This window comes from Salvelinus fontinalis, unplaced genomic scaffold, assembly GCF_029448725.1.
Source record: "Salvelinus fontinalis isolate EN_2023a unplaced genomic scaffold, ASM2944872v1 scaffold_0728, whole genome shotgun sequence".
In the NCBI taxonomy this organism is placed as follows: Eukaryota; Metazoa; Chordata; class Actinopteri; order Salmoniformes; family Salmonidae; genus Salvelinus; species Salvelinus fontinalis.
The window spans coordinates 52258-70276 of NW_026600937.1; the positions used below are offsets into that span (position 1 = coordinate 52258).

At 40.6% G+C, this 18019-nt stretch overlaps 1 pseudogene; it reads left to right on the forward strand.

The window, feature by feature from the left end:
* The window catches only part of LOC129847152 (zinc finger protein 721-like), a 47343-nt pseudogene extending 32481 nt beyond the window's left edge, over positions 1-14862 (forward strand).
* The last annotated feature ends 3157 nt before the right edge of the window (positions 14863-18019 follow it).

The window sequence follows — 18019 nt, forward strand, 5'->3', positions numbered from 1 at the left end:
TGCTGTTTGCTTAGAAATTCTAGGGACAATTAGGAGGCCTGCGTCTTGTGACCGTAGCGTACGTGTAGGTATGTACGGCAGGACCAACTCGGAAAGATAGGTAGGAGCAAGCCCATGTAACGCTTTATAGGTTAACAGTAAAACCTTGAAATCAGCCCTTGCCTTAACAGGAAGCCAGTGTAGGGAAGCTAGCACTGGAGTAATATGATCAAATTTCTTGGTTCTAGTCAGGATTCTAGCAGCCATATTTAGCACTATCTGAAGTTTATTTAGTGCTTTATCCGGGTAGCCGGAAAGTAGAGCATTGCAGTAGTCTAACCTAGAAGTAACAAATGCATGGATTAATTTTTCTGCATCATTTTTGGACAGAAAATGTCTGATTTTTGCAATATTACGTAGATGGAAAAAAGCTGTCCTTGAAACAGTCTTGATATGTTCGTAAAAAGAGAGATCAGGGTCGAGAGTAACGCCGAGGTCCTTCACAGTTTTATTTGAGACGACTTTACAACCATCAAGATTAATTGTCAGATTTAACAGAAGATCTCTTTGTTTCTTGGGACCTAGAACAAGCATCTCTGTTTTGTCCGAGTTTAAAAGTAGAACGTTTTCAGCCATCCACTTCCTTATGTCTGAAACACAGGCTTCTAGCGAGGGCAATTTTGGGGCTTCACCATGTTTCATTGAAATGTACAGCTGTGTGTCATCCGCATAGCAGTGAAAGTTAACACTATGTTTTCGAATAACATCCCCAAGAGGTAAAATATATAGTGAAAACAATAGTGGTCCTAAAACGGAACCTTGAGGAACACCGAAATGTACAGTTGATTTGTCAGAGGACAAACCATTCAGAGAGACAAACTGATATCTTTCCGACAGGTAAGATCTAAACCATGCCAGAACTTGGTCGTGTAGACCAATTTGGGTTTCCAGTCTCTCCAAAAGAATGTGGTGATCGATGGTGTCAAAGGCAGCACTAAGGTCTAGTAGCACGAGGACAGATGCAGAGCCTCGGTCTAACGCCATTAAAAGGTCATTTACCACCTTCACAAGTGCAGTCTCAGTGCTATGATGGGGTCTAAAACCAGACTGAAGCATTTCGTACACATTGTTTGTCTTCAGGAAGGCAGTGACAGCTTTTTCTAAAATTTTTGAGAGGAATGGAAGATTCGATATAGGCCGATAGTTTTTTTTATATTTTCCGGGTCAAGGTTTGGATTTTTCAAGAGAGGCTTTATTACTGCCACTTTTAGTGAGTTTGGTACACATCCGGTGGATAGAGAGCTGTTTATTATGTTCAACATAGGAGGGCCAAGCACAGGAAGCAGCTCTTTCAGTAGTTTAGTAGGAATAGGATCCAGTATGCAGCTTGAAGGTTTAGAGGCCATGATTATTTTCATCATTGTGTCAAGAGATATAGTACTAAAACACTTAAGTGTCTCTCCCGATCCCAGGCCCTGGCAGAGCTGTGCAGATCCAGGACAGCTAAGCCCTGGAGGAATACGCAGATTCAAAGAGGAGTCCGTAATTTGCTTTCTAATGGTCATGATCTTTTCCTCAAAGAAGTTCATGAATTTATTACTGCTGAAGTGAAAGCCATCCTCTCTTGGGGAATGCTGCTTTTTAGTTAGCTTTGCAACAGTATCAAAAATACATTTTGGATTGTTCTTATTTTCCTCAATTAAGTTGGAAAAATAGGATGATCGAGCAGCAGTGAGGGCTCTTCGGTACTGCACGGTACTGTCTTTCCAAGCTAGTCGGAAGACTTAAAGTTTGGTGTGGCCCCATTTCGTTCCAATTTTCTGGAAGCTTGCTTCAAAGCTCGGGTATTTTCTGTTTACCAGGGAGCTAGTTTCTTATGACAAATGTTTTTTGTTTTAGGGGTGCAACTGCATCTAGGGTATTGCGCAAGGTTAAATTGAGTTCCTCAGTTAGGTGGTTAACTGATTTTTGTCCTCTGACGTCCTTGGGTAGGCAGAAGGAGTCTGGAAGGGCATCAAGGAATTTTTGTGTTGTCTGAGAATTTATAGCACGACTTTTGATGCTCCTTGGTTGGGGTCTGAGCAGATTATTTGTTGCGATTGCAAACGTAATAAAATGGTGGTCCGATAGTCCAGGATTATGTGGAAAAACATTAAGATCTACAACATTTATTCCATGGGACAAAACTAGGTCCAGAGTATGACTGTGGCAGTGAGTAGGTCCAGAGACATGTTGGACAAAACCCACTGCGTCGATGATGGCTCCGAAAGACTTTTGGAGTGGGTCTGTGGACTTCTCCACATGAATATTAAAATCACCAAAAATTAGAATATGATCTGCTATGACTACAAGGTCTGATAGGAATTCAGGGAACTCAGAGAGGAATGCTGTATATGAACCAGGAGGCCTGTAAACAGTAGCTATAAAAAGTGATTGAGTAGGCTGCATAGATTTCATGACTAGAAGCTCAAAAGACGAAAACGTCTTTTTTTTTTGTGAATTGAAATTTGCTATTGTAAATGTTAGCAACACCTCCGCCTTTGCGGGATGCATGGGGGATTCGCGGGATGCACGGGGGATATGGTCATATAACAGAAATACCCTGAAAATCACATTTACACAAGCATCGTTGAACATTTCCAAACTGATTGCAGATTTTTCTGACAAGGTTGCCAGTCTGGCATCCTCAACCATAGTGCCGTTTAGGCACACGCCCCCTATCAGAGGAGGTCGGTATGTGTCTGGTGAATCACCCAAGCCACACAGGAAAACCTCATGTTCGGTTAAGTTGCGAGTTGAACTCACCTTGTCATCTGTCACCAATGGCGAACTCATGACCAAGTTCACCGGGTTTGCGGCAGATGCTGACGTCGAACCCACGCTGTTGCGCAATGTATGACAGGTAGCCTTGGAAGAATGCGGGGAAGTCAACGGAGTTGGCATACATATTTGTCACCAGATTTGGTTGGTTTTCCAATCCATTAGTGGTACCAAACGGTCAATTAAATCTATCCCAATAAGCATCCGTTCGATGTCGATGGTAATCGCTTTCGAAGTTGAGTTTAAGTAGGAGACACTTGGTTAGTGACGAGGTAGCTTCGGTGAAACCCCTAAGCTTCGTGTCGCAACGTTCCGTTTTCAACCAACGGTTTGTTGGGTCCACTGCCCCTTTTAGTTCATCCAGCAAGGTTTCGGATATGAGTGAAATTGTCAAACCCGAATCTATGAGAGCGTGACAGGTCAAACAGTCCTTCAGGACTGTTCTAAGGTATGGCCTGTTCGAGTTGGGTTTTCTCATCATATCCCCAACATAATGGAGTGGGTTGGGAGTACCGAGCGGTTTGTAATCTGTGTCGATTTCCAAGACGGATAACTCACCTATGTGACCCAGTGGGTCCTCTATCGGAATGGGAGAGGAATCATCTGTTGCAAAGCTGCTTATCTAGAACGAGTGGTCCCTGGACAGGGATTGGAGTGGGGGCGGGGGAAATGGAAATGTTGACGTCCTCTCGAATTGCGTTAGTTTCGGCTGACTTGGTTCCCAACAATTTTACGCCTAGTTATGTTGTCCTCTTTCTCAAATTTCTTACGATGCAGTACATCTCTTATCAGAGTTTCTATATCATTTCGCTTAGGGTTTAGATCATTGTTGAACACTTTGTTGCGCTTGTTACTCTTGTGTCCTGACCCTTTGTGAGGGTTAGGCGCAGGGACATATCGGCCAAGTTGATCTCTACGGGACCTGTTCGATTGGGGACGTTCATCATAGCTATTGTTACTGCAGTGGTTGTCAGTGTGGTGGTTACTTGGTTGCCACCCCCTTTGATCGTCATCTTTTACCGCACCTGTCCCTAATGCTGCACCTTCTAATTGGAGTGATGGTTCCCGCCTAAGCTCGAAAGTCGAGGTGTCTGGGCTCTTAGCCCGGCTTGCTTTTGATGCTTCAAAAGCGGTGCTTACAAGCTCTCAGAGCGTCGAGATTGGCAACCCAATGTGGGCAGTAGGGCCCAAGTAGTTGATGAAGTAGATGTTTGACAGAAACAGTTGTTTGAATGGTAATAGGTCTTCCATTCCCGTTTCAGTGAGCATGCCAAAGTAAGCTGAACGAAGCAGGTGATAGTAGGTCTGTGGGTGTTCATTTTGAGCTTGTCTGATATTGTTAGCCAACGAGCTGTCGTGTTTGCGAGTCGCAGAACCACTGAATTCTATTTTCAAAACCGTGGCAAGTTTAGCGTAGTCGTGCAGGATTTCGCCACAATTTCTCTGTATATAATGGCCCATAACTTTAACACTAGCAGAGATCCTGGAACTGATATACCCTTACAGTATATTATATTCAACAATATATACAAAAATCAACATTTATATTTTCAATATTCATGTAAGAAATGTTTGAATGAAATCCGAATACTACTCATATTACAGAGCAAGTGGTAAAGATTCATGACACCCATTGTTGATTTGTAGCCTGTAGCATCTAATGATGAAACATTATGGAGTTTTAGAGGAGGACTGTAGCATCTAATGATGAAACATTATGGAGTCTTGAAGGAGGTCTGTAGCATCTAATGATGAAACATTATGGAGTTTTAGAGGAGGACTGTAGCATCTAATGATTATACATTATGGGGTCTTGAAGGAGGTCTGTAGCATCTAATGATTATACATTATGGGGTCTTAGAGGAGGACTGTAGCATCTAATGATGAAACATTATGGAGTCTTAAAACTTCTTATGGCTAGTGGAACCCCTCGACAACATTCCGCTGAAAAGGCAGAGCGCTAAATTCAAAAATATTTTTTTGAAATATGTAACTTTGATGCATTCACAAGTGCAATACACCAAATTAAAGCTTAACTTCTTGTTAATCTACCCATCGTGTCCGATTTCAAAAAAAGCTTTACAGCGAAAGCACACCATATAATTATGTTAGGTCAGAGCCTAGTCACAAAAACACACACAGCCGGCGCAGGAATTCACAATGAACAAAGGGGGGAAAAAAATGGCTGCTCCCCTTTGTTAGCTTAGCATCTGGCAATGCTTAGCTTTCCTTGCGCGGGGTTTCCACTTCGCGCCGCAAGGGAAGTTCCCCCAACAAGGGAACGGGTTTACTAGGTGACGTCTCACGTTCAACCCTTAAACTCTTCACGTTACCAAATGCGAGAGGTAGAAAGATAATGGCTTCGGTCAAACGAATATATATTTCCGTAATGGCTGGCTCATATGTCCTCTGCTCTAGGAATTGCTTATGACCGAGTCAGATCACTCCTGAAAGCGACCTACTAGTTGGTCCACTAGTATTATTCTCAGAATGTCTACATCGGCTGGTACATATGCCCTAGCACGTAGCATTCAGTAGACCCTCCGACACACTGACATTCGTCAGATGTACCACAGGGGTGGTTCTCTCCCGATCAGTATCTGGGTGAAATGGAACGACACACACACACGCTTCTCCAACACCAGTCCTGCCTTTTGCTATTAATGGTATATATGTATCTTGCTACACAATTGGTATGGAATTAACCCAAAAGTGCGGCCATAGTTTTATCTTCGATGCCTCCCACGGGGTGCCAATATGTCGTGACGTTGTATTAGTTAATGTGACGACTGCTGTTCATCGAATGATTAACGGTTTATAATTGCATGATTAAATGAATCAGACAATTATTAACTCATTAACCTGGGCACCATGGGAAAATTAGTTTTATTGAGTTTCTATTTCCCAAATTACCTCAAAGAATATCAGAATATCGATTTGACAACAGTCGCTAATTAATCAATTTCCTCTACAGTCTCATTCTGAACATCGCATAATCTGGGAATCTGCACAAACCCGAGTCCCACCAATGAGTTCGTACCACACCAATTTTAGTTGACTATTTATTTACTAGAAAGCTAAAATGATAATAGAAGATACGCATAAACAAAAACACAGTCTAGGCTGTTGATTAGAACTTAGTACAACGGGCCAACACACTCTGACGCGTGTTCCCCATAATGGGGATTTAAAAGAGAGAAAAAGAGAAAGTACAGGAGAGAAATATACATTTGGGTGCATTTGTCAGCTATGCTTATTTGAACCCTGACCTTGCCCCGAACTGCCGCTCTTATGGGTCAGAATATAATGATGTAATTACGTGTTGAAGGTCTCCGCTGTGGGTCTCTCCGCGTGGGCCGTTTAGGCTTCAAGAAATGACCCACTTCTCTGGTGCAACTCTCTGGTTGTCCTCAAGATGTCAGTGTCCTTTTTGCTTAGTGGTCTGATTCCTCACCCTTGTTCTGAAAGGGTTCTTCTGAGGACAGCCAGCCCTGTAGCTCAGGGCTCACAGCGTAGGAATGAAAACAGTGTAGATACCACGATTCGATGGGGGGTTGAGACCGGGTGGTCCGGCTTGAATTCACCCGCTTAGATGCAGCTATTCATCCATAGCATGAGAAGAAAAGGATTCCTTTGTCTTCAACCTCGTGTTGTGTTTTGGGTTCGTTGACTACTCAGACCTTTGCTGCAGCTCGGGTCACTTAGTCTGATATGTTAATTCTTAACTCACATGTCTTATACCCTCGGGTCAGATGTGGGCGTAACCGCCTTTAGGGCAATTCTCTGGGCGTACCAAGTTATGAGGCAAGGTCTAGATTTTACTCAAATCTAATTTTAGACAACTAACTTCACATTTCATCTTTACCAAAACATTCTCTTTGATTTGAACATTTTCCACACAACGTACAATGTATAAACATCAAGCATATACTAGGAAAACTCTTAAAGTTACAATGTTTTCATAATGACGTCGTCCTTTAACCTTTAATAACAAAACAAAAATGACATAAATTTTCATATTCCATCTATCGTCATTACCACCATTGTGGCTGACGGAAACCATTGTTCCAAAGTCCATTTATTCCATGTTTAATGTTCTGAGGCCGGTTCTCCATAGTGAGAGGACAAAATAATTTTGTCTGTTGCCTAAGATTTACAATAGGCGTGAGGGGTCAAAAACCCCCCACATCTTCATACCCCTCGATCTCTCCTAAGTTGAGGGTGAGAGATAATCGGTACATGACACCTCATACAAGGCAGCATTATCATGAAGAGGTTTCATTCGGGTCTCTCTTTAAATAAACACTGTCTTTGGCAGGAGGAAAACCAAACTTCGAGGAACCACAGATGTCCAAACCAGCAAGACGACACCTCTGCTCCCAATGTGGAAAGAGTTTTAACCAGTTAGGAAGCCTGAAAGCTCATGAGCGAATACACACAGGGGAGTTGCCTTACCACTGCTCCCAGTGTGGAACTAGGTTTACCAAATTAGGAAGCCTGAAAAGACATGAGAGGATACACACAGGAGCGAAGCCACACCATTGCGCCCAGTGTGGAAAGAGTTTTAACAAGTTAGGAAACATGAAATCTCATGAGCGAATACACAGGGGAGAAGCCTTACCACTGTTCCCATTGTGGAAAGAGTTTCAGAGAGTCAGGAAAGCTGAACGCTCATAAGCGAATACACACAGGGGAAAAGCCTTACCGCTGCTCCCACTGCGGAAAGCGTTTTAACCATTCAGAAAAGCTGAAAGAACACATGAGACTGCACACAGGGGAGAACCCTTGCAAATGCTCAGACTGTGGGAAGACATATTACTCATCACGGTCACTTAAACGTCATGTGAGAATCCACACGGGAGAATAATTACTTCTCCTCGTTTGTAAATTCATGTTTCACATCACATTGACTTAAAATTCATTAGAGAACATACACAGTGCTCCAATTGTCTTATATTGTTGACTGATAATGTGTTTACTTGTTTATACCATATTAAATTGTACAAAGTAGTCTTAAACATATATTTGTATGTTTTTACGAGAAAACATGAAGTGAATATGGAGTCTGTCAGTTTGAATATAGAGTAGATCAGATTCCATGTGTTTAAATTGTCCTTTTTTAAACTCTGACTGTGTGTGTGTTTATCTGGGTGTGTCATTCCTCCAGCACTACAGATAGTACAGTGATATTTGGATGTGATGCATTTGCTCTATTGTTTACATTGGGGGGGAAAACAATTGAATCAATTTTAGAATAATGCTGAAATATAACAACATTTGGAAAAGGTGAAGGGGTCTGAATACTTAACGAATGCACGTGTGTGTATACTGAACCAAAATATAAACAACAATTTCAACGATTTACAGTTCATATAAGTCAGTCATTGTAAATAAATAAATTAGGCACTAATCTATGGACTTTACATGACTGGGCAGGGGCGCAGCCATTGGTGGGCCCTGGAGGGCATACGCCCACCCATTGCGGAGCCAGGCCCAGCCAATCAGAATGAGGTTTTCCCCACAAAAGGGCTTCATTACAAAGAGAAATACAAGTCGGGTGGCTGGTCTCAGACGATGTGGAGGTCCTTGGCTGGCGTCGTTATGTGGTCTGTGGTTGTGAGGCCAGTTGGATGTACTGCCAAATTCTCTAAAACGACGTTGGAGGCGGCTTCTGGTAGAGAATTTAACAATCAATTATCTGGTAACAGCTCCAGTGGATATTCCTGCAGTCAGCATACCAATTGCACACTCCCTCAAAACTTGAGACATCTGTGGCATTGTGTTGTGATAAAACTGCACATTTTAGAGTGGCCTTTTATTGTCCCCAGCACAAGGTGCACCTGTGTAATGATCATGCTGTTCAGTCAGCTTCTTGATATGCCACACCTGTCAGGTGGATGAATTATCTTGGCAAAGAATAAATGTTAACTAACAGGGATGTAAAAAATTCTGCAATCTTTTTTTTTAGCTCATGAAACATCCAACACTTTACATGTTGCAATTATATTTTTGTTTATTGTAGTAACTATCAGTTTTAGGAAAAATATTTCAACTTATTTTTTTATTTACTCAATATATGACTTCAGCGATAGTCCACATGTTGAAAACCTTTAAACGTCTAAATAAGAAATTGGGCCATTTAAACATAAAATAAGTAAAGAAGTAATTTTGTGTGGAAGTCTAAAACTTGTTTTTACGTCAAAGACACAAAGCACATCAGTAACATCTCCCCGTTGTTGAAAGGGTTCGACGCCTGCTGTTTAAAACTTGTTGAGGATAGAGGGCGCTATTTACACTTTGGGGAAAAGTCGTGCACAATTTAAACGGCCTCGTACTCTATTCTTGCTCGTACAATATGCATATTATTATTACTATTGGATAGAAAACACTCAAGTTTCTAAAACCGTTTGAATTATATCTGTGAGTAAAACAGAACTCATTTTGCAGCAAACTTCCTGTCAGAAAGTGAAAAATCTCAAATCGAGGCTCTGTTCTAGGGCCTGCCTATAAATGTGCTTGATATATATTAGTATACATGCACTTCATACGCCTTCCACTAGATGTCAACAGGCAGTGAGAGAAGAAATGGAGTGTATAACTTGATCTGAGGTCGAATAAAAGCTCTTGGCATGACGTGACACCAGTTTCCTGTTTTCTGGAGCGCGCGAGAAGGGACCTGGTATTGCCTTCTGAAAAGCTGTCGTTATAGACGACTAATATCTCCGGCTTTGATTTTATTTGATAAATGTGACAATATCATCGTAAAGTATGCTTTTTCAATATAGTTTTATTAGATTATTGAAATTTTTTCGGGACGTTAGGCGTGTTGCTTTGTCTGCATTTGTTCACGAAGGAGAGCTTCCCGCCACTTTGCTAGCTTTCCGTGCTAATTGACTGCAGAAGAGGACATTCTAAAACCAAACAACGATTGTTCCCGACAAAGGACCCATTGTACAACATTCTGATGGAAGATCATCAAAAGTAGGACCCATTTTATGATGCTATTTCATATATCTGTCGTACATGTGTACTATTAGTTTGCGCCCAGATTTTGGGCACTCTCTCGCCATAACGTAAGCTGGATGTCGTAATGAAGTTATTTTTAGAATTCTAACACGGCGATTGCATTAAGAACTAGTGTATCTATAATTTCCTATACAACATGTATTTTTTAGTAACGTTTATGAATAGTTATTTGGTCAGAATAGGTAAGTGTCCTAAAAATATCTGGACTTTCTGGGAAAAAGATGCTACGTTAGCATGAAGGATGCTGGTCGCATCACAGCACAGGCATTCAAGAAGTCTTCAGCTCTAAATATGCACATTTTCGAACAAAACATAAGTGTATGTATAACCTGATGTTATAGGACTGTCATCTGATGAAGCTTGTCGAGGTTAGTCAAAAATTATATATCTTTTGCTGGTTTGTTACGATCGCTAGCTTTTGCTGCTGGTAAATGTCTTGTGTTTCTGGCTATTGTGGTAAGCTAATATAATGCTATATTGTGTTTTCGCTGTAAAACACTTAAAGAATCGGAAATATTGGCTGGATTCACAAGATGTTTGTCTTTAATTTGCTGTACACCATGTATTTTTCATAAATGTTTTAAGATGAGTATTTAGGTATTTCAATTTGGTCTCTGAAAAATGTCTGTGCTTTTATATTTGTATTTGGTGGTGAGCTAACATAAATATGTGGTGTTTTCGCTGTAAAACATTTTAAAAAACGGACATGTTGGCTGGATTCACAAGATGTTTATCTTTCATTAGCTGTATTTGACTTGTTAATGTGTGAAAGTTAAATATTAAAAATATATATTTTTTGAATTTCGCGCTCTGCCTTTTCAGTGGAATGTGGGAGGAGTGGCGCTAGAGGAACCCCTGTCCTAGACAGGTTAAGGAAGTGTGTAGGTCGCATTCTGTATCATACAGCTATGAAAGTTATATATTTAGAAAATAGTAAAATAAGTAATGTAAACATATCAGTAATTACCAGGAAGCTCTACATTTATTTTAAAATCACACTAAGATTGTTAAAACTGGCCTCAGGTTATTGAGGGATCTGATTAGGATTTGCCCTCATAGCAAGGTTGATTTATCATGTGGAGGTTTCATTCAGGTCTCTATTTTTTTTAAACACACTGTCTTTGGCAGGAGAAAGACCAGACTCAGAGGAACCAGAGCCAGGGATGTCCAAACCAGCAAGACAACACCAGTGTTCCCACTGTGGAAAGGGATGCAACCGATTATGGGACCTGAAACGACACAAGAGAATACACAGAGGGGAGAAGCCTTACCACTGCTCCCAGTGTGGAAAGTGTTTTAAACAGTCAGGGGAGCTGAAACGGCATGAGAGAATACACACAGGGGAGAAGCCTTACCACTGCTCCCAGTGTGGAAAGAGTTTTAACGATTTAGGGAAACTGAATAGACACGAGAGAATACACACAGGGGAGAAGCCTTACCACTGCTCCCAATGTGGAAAGTGTTTTAAACGGTCAGAGGACCTGGAACGACACGAGAGAATCCACACAGGGGAGAAGCCTTACCACTGCTCCCAGTGTGGAAAGTGTTTTAAACAGTCAGGGGACCTGAAACGGCATGAGAGAATACACACAGGGGAGAAGCCTTATCACTGCTCCCAGTGTGGAAAGAGTTTTAGCGATTTAGGGAAACTGAATAGACATAAGAGAATACACACAGGGGAGAAGTCTTACCACTGCTCCCAGTGTGGAAAGAGTTTTAACCAGAAAGGAAACATGAATGAACATGAGAGAATACACACAGGGGAGAAGCCTTACCACTGCTCCCAGTGTGGAAAGAGTTTTAACCATTTAGGGAACCTGAATCGACACGAGAGAATACACACGGGACAAGGCTTACCACTGCTCCCAGTGTGGAAAGCGGTTTAACCAGAAAGGAAACCTGAATGAACATGAGAGAATACACACTGGGGAGAAGCCTTACCACTGCTCCCAGTGTGGAAAGAGTTTTAACGATTTAGGGAACCTGAATAGACACAAGAGAATACACACAGGGGAGAAGTCTTACCACTGCTCCCAGTGTGGAAAGAGTTTTAACCATTTAGGTAACCTGAAACTGCATGAGAGAATACACACAGGGGAGAAGCCTTACCACTGCGCCCAGTGTGGAAAGTGTTTCGACCAGTTAGGGCAGCTGAAACGGCATGAGAGAATTGACACAGGGGAGAAGCCTTACCACTGCTCCCAGTGTGGAAAGAGTTTTAAACACAAAAGCAACCTGAACCACCACAAGAAACACATGAGACTGCACACAGAGGAGAAGGCTTACAAAAGCCCAGGCTGTGGGAAAACATATTACTCATAACAGTCACTTAAACGTCATTAGAGAATCCACTCAGGAGAGAGAAATTACTTCTCTTTGCGTGTATATTGATATTTCACATCTGACTGATAATGTGTTTACCTGTTTTTACCATATGAAATTGCTTCTTCCAATTACTGATAAACCTGTACCTGTTAAAATACTGACTGCTAGAGCTGTTAAGGCTACATGGATTGATGAGGAAATGGCCATCTGTATGGTTGAAGGAGATGGGTTAAAAGGAGTGGCTAATAAGTCTGGCTGGCTTACGTACTGCAAATTGAGAAATGATGTGACCAAACTCAACAAAAAGAATAAACTTTATTATGAATACTAGATCAATGATATAAAGAATGATTGATATTAACTTGTTAAAAAACATAATGAAAGAAAAGCAGTGCAAGTATTGAATGTTGTAAAGTTAGTGTGGGAGAGGTGGAAAAATTGTTATCGGTCAATAATGACAAACCTCCTGGCATTGACAACTTAGATGGAAAGCTACTGAGGACGGTAGCTGACTCTTTAGCCACTCCTATCTGTCATATTTTTAATCTGAGTCTAGAGGAAAGTCTTTGTCCTCAGGCCTGGAGGAAAGCCAAAGTAATTCCACCACCCAAGAGTGGTAGAGCGACCTTTACTGGTTCTAACAGCAGACCTATAAGCTTGCTGCCAGCTTTTAGCAAACTGTTGAAAAAAATTGTGTTTGACCAAATACAATGCTATTTCTCTGTAAACAAATGAACAACAGACTTTCAGCATGCTTATAGAGAAGGGCACTCAACATGTACGCACTGACACAAATGGCTGATGATTGTGCAGATTTCAGTGCAGGTTTTGATATTATTGACCATAACCTGTTGTTTAAAAATGTCTGTGCTATGGCTTTTCAACCTCTGCCATATCGTGGATTCAGTGCTATCTACCTAATAGAACTGAGGGTTTTTAATGGAAGCTTCTCTAATGTCAAACATGTAAAGTACTGCAGGGCAGCTCTCTAGGCCCTCTACTCTTTTCTATTCTTACCAATGACCTGCCACTGACATTAAACAACGCACGTGTGTCCATGTATGCTGATTATTCAACCATATACGCATCAGCAACCACAGCTAATGATGTCACTGAAACACTTAACAAAGATTTGCAGTCTGTTTTGGAATGGGTGGCCAGTAATAAACTGGTACTGAACATCTCTAAAACTAAGAGCATTGTATTTGGTACAAATTATTCCTTAAGTTCTAGACCTCAGCTGAATCTGGTAATGAATTGTGTTGCTGTTGAACAAGTTGAGGAGACTAAATTACTTGGTATTACCTTAGATTGTAAACTGTCATGGTCAAAACATATAGATTCAGTGGTTGTAAAGATGGGGAGAGGTCTAGCCTCAAAGAGATGGTCTGCTTTTTTGACACCACACTCCAAAAAGCAAGTTCTGCAGGCTCTAGTTTTGTCTAATCTTGATTATTGTCCAGTCGTGTGGTCCAGTGCTGCAAGGAAAGACCTAGTAAAGCTGCAGCTGGCCCAGAACAGAGCGGCACGTTTTGCTCTTAATTGTAATCAGAGGGCTGATATTAATACTATGCATGCCAGTCTCTCTTGGCTAAGAGTTGAGGAGAGACTGACTGCATCACTTCTTCTTTTTATAAGAAACATGAATGTGTTGAAAATCCCAAATTGTTTGCATAGTCTGTAAGGGAATTCTGCCCTATGTGCACAGAAGAGACCACAGCAAATCCGTATTTGATCACAGCTTAGTTTGTTTAATAAGGATTGCAACCCGGAGTTTACACTTACAGCTATTTGTAAGCAAGACACTCAGTTCAAAAGATGGTGTTTTCCCTTTTTATCCCCTACTGAGGATCACCCCGCCCAGGGTGATGTCCCTTAAATTTAACACCATATAACCTCATAATTAATAGTTGCTAATACAAAGATGTCTCTGCCAGGCAGAGTTCAGCTTATTGCGTTATTGGCAGTTAGTTTCCCTATCACTCTTCCCCTTATTGCTATCATGTCAGACTGGAAGTAAGACTGGAACATAGTATCAACAGGAACTCTTAGTTCCCTTTATCCATCTGTTAACTAAAATATAGTTTCAACACGCAGACATCTGACTTTGTACAGTTGACCTTTTCATGCACTTGCAAGGTGTCAACCACTGATTCTTAATCTCAAGTTAAAGCAACACAAGAATCATTGTACTTTTGTCATCACAGGTGTTCCTATAATGTACAGATATCATCAAAGTTCTTACAAGTCAACTTACACACAGCTCTGACACACACACTTATCCCACCAGACATGCCACCGGGGGTCTTTTCACAGTCCCCAAGTTTCCAGAACAAATTCAAGAAAGCGTACAGTATTATATAGGGCCCTTATTGCATGGAACTTCCTTCCATCTCATATTGCTCAAATAAACAGCAAACCTGGTTTAAAAAAACATATCAAGCAACACCTCGCGGCACAACCCCTCTCCCCTATTTGACCTAGATAGTTTGTGTGTATGCATTGATATGTAGGCTACGTGTGCCTTTTACAAAATGTATGTAGTTCTGTCCTTGAGCTGTTCTTGTCTATTGATGTGCTGTATTCTGTGTCATGTTTTGTGTGGACCCCAGGAAGAGTAGCTGCTGCTTTTGCAACAGCTAATGGGGATCCTGATAAAATACTAAACTCTGTTATTCTCTGTGAGCTCAGTAATAAAGAATCTTGGTTTGACTTGGATTCCAGCAGTTCCTTATATTATAATATCCACCACAACTCACCCACAGATTGCTGTTTATCATTGTCTCAATGAAGACTTCCTCATTCCACTTTCCTGGGGTCATTTACAAGCCTCCCACTGGTTAAAACCTGTTATGGCTGCAGGGGGCGTATTGAGTAACTGGAAAGAGGGGCCCATTTTCAAACGGCCTCGTACTCAATTCTTGCTCGTACAATATGCATATTATTATTACTATTGGATAGAAAACACTCTCTAGTTTCTAAAACCGTTTGAATTATTTCTCTAAGTGAAACAGAACTCTTTTTACAGCCCATTTCCTATCCGGAAGTGAGATTTCCAAAAGCGAGGTCTCTCTTCAAGAGCTTGTCTATAAAAGGGCATGTCACTTAGGACTGTAGAAACACGTCATACACCTTCCCCTGGGTGTCAAGCGGAAGTGAGAGCAGAAATGAGTTGATTATTTTGTTCAGAGATTGAATACACCCTCTTGGAATGAGAGGTCCGCCATTATTTTTTTTTCGAGAGTGCGAAGTAGGACCTGGAATCACCTTCTGGAAACGCGTCGTTATGGCCGAATACACTCTCCGGCTTCGATTTTTTTTTATACATGTCACAATATCATCCTAAAGTATGTTTTTTTTAATATAGTTTTATTAAATTATTGAAATTTATTCGGGAGTTTTAGCATGATGCGTTGTATGACTTCGCTCAGGAAGGAGAGGTTAGCGTCGCATGGCCAGTGTGCTTGCTAATTCAAGAGGGAAAGAGTTCGTTCTGAATCCAAACAAAGACTGTACGGTTCTGTACAACATTCTGATGGAAGATCAACAAAGGTAGGACCCAATTTGGGATGCTATTTCATATATCTGTCGAACTGTGCTATCGCTACCGATTACATGGAATCAATGCTGTTGTGTGTTAGCTATTGTAGTAAGCTAATATAACGATATATTGTGTTTTCGCTGTAAAACACTTAAAAAATCGGAAATATTGGCTGTATTCACAAGATCTTAGTCTTTCATTTGCTATCCACCATATATTTTTCTGAAATGTTTTATGATGAGTAATTAGGTAGTTGACGTTGGTGTCTGTAATTACTCTGGATGCTTCAGTGCTATTTCTGACGGTAGCTGTGATGGTAGCATCAATGTAAAACTGATTTATACCTCAAATATGCACATTTTTCGAACAAAACATAGATTTATTGTGTAACATGTTATAGGACTGTCATCTGAGGGAGTTGTTTCTAGGTTAGTTTGGTTGGTTCTAGGTTAGTTAGGTTGGCGTTGTGCATGCTACCTGCATGCTACATGTGCTGTGAAAAATGTCTGTCCTCTTTTTTATTTGGTGGTGAACTAACATAAATATACGTGGTGTTTTCGCTGTAAAACATTTTAAAAATCGGACATGTTGGCTGGATTCACAAGATGTTTATCTTTCAAAGGCTGTATTGGACTTGTTAATGTGTGAAAGTTAAATATTAAAAAAAAATAGATTTTGAATTTCGCGCCCTGCACTTGAGCTGGATGTTGTCATAAGTGTACCGGTGTCGGGCTTGCAGCCCTAACAGGTTGCTTCCACGTCAAATTAAAAAACATCCATAACATTGATGAACCTTCACTATGTTCATGCCTATACTAGTAACATAAACTCTTCTCGATTGTTATTCTCAATGACCTTTCTGGCCATATGAAATCCTAGCTAAATATAATGTTGGCGGAAGTTTTCATGTCTGGTTATGCAAACATTTGTTTATTCAATTCTATTTCTCATTAACCTCTTTGGGCTAGGGGGCGGTATTTTGACGTCCGGATGAAAGCGTTCCCAAAGTAAACTGCCTGCTACTCAGGTCCAGAAGCTATGCATGTGCATATAATTAGTAGATTTGGATAGAAACCACTCCAAAGTTTCTAAAACTGTTAAAATAATGTCTGTGAGTATAACAGAACTGAAATGGCAGGCGAAACCCCGAGGACAAACCATCCTCCACCCCAAAAAAATCCTACCACTGATTTCAATGGCGTTATTATAATAAGGCGAAATCCTCCCGGATTGCAGTTCCTAGGGCTTCCACTAGATGTCAACAGTCTTTAGAAAGAGTTTCAGGCTGTTTCTTTGGAAAATTAGGGAGAAGTTGTAGTTTTTCTAAGTGGCTCCCATTTTGGCTGTAGTGTTTCCAATGCGCGTGGAGGAAAGCACGTTCTTTGTTATTTATCATACAATTGTCCGTCTTAAATGTTATTGTTTATTTGCGTATTAGGGTACCTAACGTTTGATTATAAACTTTGATTGACTTGTTTGGATAAGTTTATTGGTAACGTTTGGGATTCATTTTGTATGCATTTTGAAGGAGGAAAACAGAGTGGATTATTGACTGAAGTTTTTATGGATATAAAGAAGGACTTTATCGAACAAAAGGACAATTTGTAACGTAACTGGGACCTTTTCGAGTGCCAACAGAAGAATATCTTCAAAGGTAAGGCATATATTATATCGCTATTTCTGACTTTCGTGTCGCAACTCCCTGGTTGAAAATTATTTGTTATTTATTTGTATGCGGGGCGCTGTCCTCAGATAATCGCATGGTTTGCTTTCGCCGTAAAGACTTTTTGAAATCTGACACCCTGGCTGGATTAACAAGAATTTAAGCTTTACTTTGATGTATAACATATATTTTCAAGAATGTTAAATATTTGAATTTGGTATTTTTTAATTTTGCGTTCTGCAATTTCACCGGATGTTGGCCAGATGGGACGCTAGCTTCCCAACTACCCCAACTACCCCAGAGGTTTTAAGATGAATGTTGTTTTAATTCTATATGGGTCATGCATTGCTTTGGTCATGTGTTCTCTTATGGGTCAATGATTTTAATTAGAATATAGCAATGAGGCTTTCTCCTCAATCTATTACAGTTTCTTTGGAAAGTATTCAGAACCCTTGACTTTTTTCACGTTTTGTTACGTTACAGCCGTATTAAAAAATGGATTAACTTCTTGTCAATATGGGGGCGCTGTTTCCACTTTGGAAAAAATCGTTCCCAAATTAAACTGCCTCGTACTCTATTCTAGATCGTACAATATGCATATTATTATTACTATTGGATAGAAAACACTCTCAAGTTTCTAAAACTGTTTGAATTATATCTGTGAG